This window comes from Microtus ochrogaster, chromosome 5 (assembly GCF_000317375.1).
Source record: "Microtus ochrogaster isolate Prairie Vole_2 chromosome 5, MicOch1.0, whole genome shotgun sequence".
Taxonomy (NCBI): domain Eukaryota; kingdom Metazoa; phylum Chordata; class Mammalia; order Rodentia; family Cricetidae; genus Microtus; species Microtus ochrogaster.
The window spans coordinates 82,568,128-82,570,969 of NC_022012.1; positions in this window are offsets into that span (position 1 = coordinate 82,568,128).

Here is a 2,842-nt window from a genome sequence, read left to right on the forward strand (position 1 = left end):
AGCTGGATGGTGGGACAGAAAAGTCTATGTACAGTCAGTGGTTGCTTTCTTTCTTTCTTTCTTTCTTTCTTTCTTTCTTTCTTTATTTATTTATTTATTAAATTATAAAACTGATTGGTCCATTAGCTCAGGCTTCGTATTAGCTCTTATAACTTATATTAGCTCATTATTCTTATCTATGTTAGCCACATGACTCAGTACCTTTTTCAGCGGGGCAGGTCACATCCTGCTTGTTCTGTGTCTGGACAGGACTGTTCTCTTTTTCTTTTTAAAAGTCTTAGGGGCTCAGCAGTTAAAAGCACTAGTTACTGTTCCAGGCCAGGTTTCAATTCCTAGCATCAATAGATGGCTCATAACCCTCTAACCTTAGTCTCAGGGAATCCAATGGAATTCAATGCCTTTTTCTGGACTTCACATGCACTAGGCATACATATGAACAAAATATTCATACACATAAATAATATTCTTTCTTTTTTGGGTTTTTTTTTTTTTTTGGTTTATTAAGACATAACTTTGTAGACCAGATTAGCCTTGAACTCATGGAGATCTGTCTGCCTATGCCTCCTGAGTGCAGGGATTAAAATATGTACCACTATGCCCTGCTCAAAGAGCCCATTTTTGGCTGTAATTCTAAGTGATTTTGACTCAGAGAAGTAGGCCTTGATTTCCATCCCAAGAGCAGAGCTTCTTCATATCAGACATTTTGTTCCTTAATCTTGTAGCTTTTGCAGAAATATCCAGGCCAATTATTGGCCTTTTTACACACAGCTGTGTTTAGCTTTGAGTTTATAAAAACATTACTTCATTTACATTTCACCTGAATTAAATAGAATCAAAAAGAAACAAAAAGAAACAAAAAGCAAAAATTCACTTAAACACCTCGCACCCTTTCCGGAATCCTGTTAACTCTCTTTTTCCTTGGTACCAGGCCCTAGGCATGCTATTTCCACACTGTAATATAGGTAAGCTTGACTTTGGTGAATCTGTTTTACTCTCATGATCTGAGGGGCTCAGAAGGTTAGAACAAAACTTCAGGATATGAAGAGGACCCTTAGGGAAGGCTTCCAAGATACAGTGACGTCTGAGCCAGAGACCTGAAGGAGACTAAATGACCAGAGTATTTGGCTAAAGAATCAACCTAGAAAGAGGGACTTCACTGCAAAGATCTCAAGGATGGGTGTGCAGGGTGTATTCCAACCACACTTTCTTTGTTAAAATGTGTATTCCAGGCTTACCTTTAAAGTGGTGCATACCTTTCATCCCTGCACCAAGGAGGCAGAGGCGGGCAGATATCTGAGTTGGAGGCCAGCCTGGTTTACCTAGCAAGTTTCAGGATAGCGAGTGCTACAGAGACTTTGTCTCATTGGAAAAAATTGTATGTGTAATCCTAGCCCCCCCCAGCATCCATCTTTGGAAGCCCATCTCCCCAAGGAAGTTCAAGGAAGCCTGCTAAACCTTGACCCCTCCCCAGGAAAGGTCAAGACCATTCCCACAGGCTATTTAAACTGCTCCCCAGAAAATAAACACATGGTCTTCCCTCTTCCTCTTTGGTGGTCCGGTCTGCTTTCTGTTTCCCCTGCGCGGGGTCACCCAAGAGCACAGATGTCCAATTAAACCTGGATAACTTTTAATTTGGTCTGATTTGGTCTGACTGGGATTGTGTTGGCGGAGAGGCTCATTTTTTTTTTTTTTTTGAGACAGGGTTTCTCTGTGGTTTTGGAGCCTGTCCTGGAACTAGCTCTTGTAGGCCAGGCTGGTCTCGAACTCACAGATATCTGCCTGCCTCTGCCTCCTGAGTGCTGGGATTAAAGGCGTGCGCCACCACCGCCCGGCGAGAGGCTCATTTTTTAGGAATATTTTTAATAATATGTATGGGTGCTTTGCTTATGTAAACATCTTTTCACCATGTACATGCCTAGTGCCTAAAAAGGCTAGGAGAGGACATCCAATCACCTGGAACTGGAATTACACAATTGTGAGCTGCTATGTGGATGGTAGCAATTGAACCTGGGTCCTTTGGAAGAGTAGCCAGTGCTCTTAACTGCTTTTTTTTTCCCCCTTTTGGTTTTGCGAGACAGGGTTTCTCTGGTTTTGGAGCCTGTCCTGGAACTAGCTCTTGTAGGCCAGGCTGGTCTCGAACTCACAGAGATCCGTCTGCCTCTGCCTCCCAAGTGCTGGGATTAAAGGTGTGCGCCACCACCGCCCGGCCAGTGCTCTTAACTGCTTTTTTTTTCCCCCTTTTGTTTTCGAGACAGGGTTTCTCTGTGGTTTTGGAGCCTGTCCTGGAACTAGCTCTTGTAGGCCAGGCTGGTCTCGAACTCACAGAGATCCGCCTGCCTCTGCCTCCCGAGTGCTGGGATTAAAGGCGTGCGCCACCACCGCCCGGCTCCAACTACAATTTCTTAGTGAGGCCAACTCTGACAACTACTTTAAAACCCTGTATCCATCTTTTGGTTTCCTCTATAGTACCTACAGAGAATGGGCATGTTTGCTTTTCTTCTTTGTTTTGTTTGTTTTTGTTTCTTGTTTTTCAAGATAGGGTGTCTATAATGGATTAAGTAAAATGCTGCGGGGTCTTGAGTGGCTTCAGCGGCAGAAAAGCTGCAGGTCTCCAAGCAGCGGCAGTGGGCAGCAGGTCCGAAAGCAGTTAAGGAACAGTGCAGTTCCCAAGTGCCTGCAGTGGGCCATGAGGGGCAGCAAGTCCCATGAGAGACAGACAGATGTACACAACATGAGACCAGCCACAGGTCTCTGAATGTGGCTGGTCCCAGGCACGGAGCCACGTGGTGGAGGAGAGACAAGTGGATAGGCATGCCATCCAGAGTGAGGTTGGATATTTATT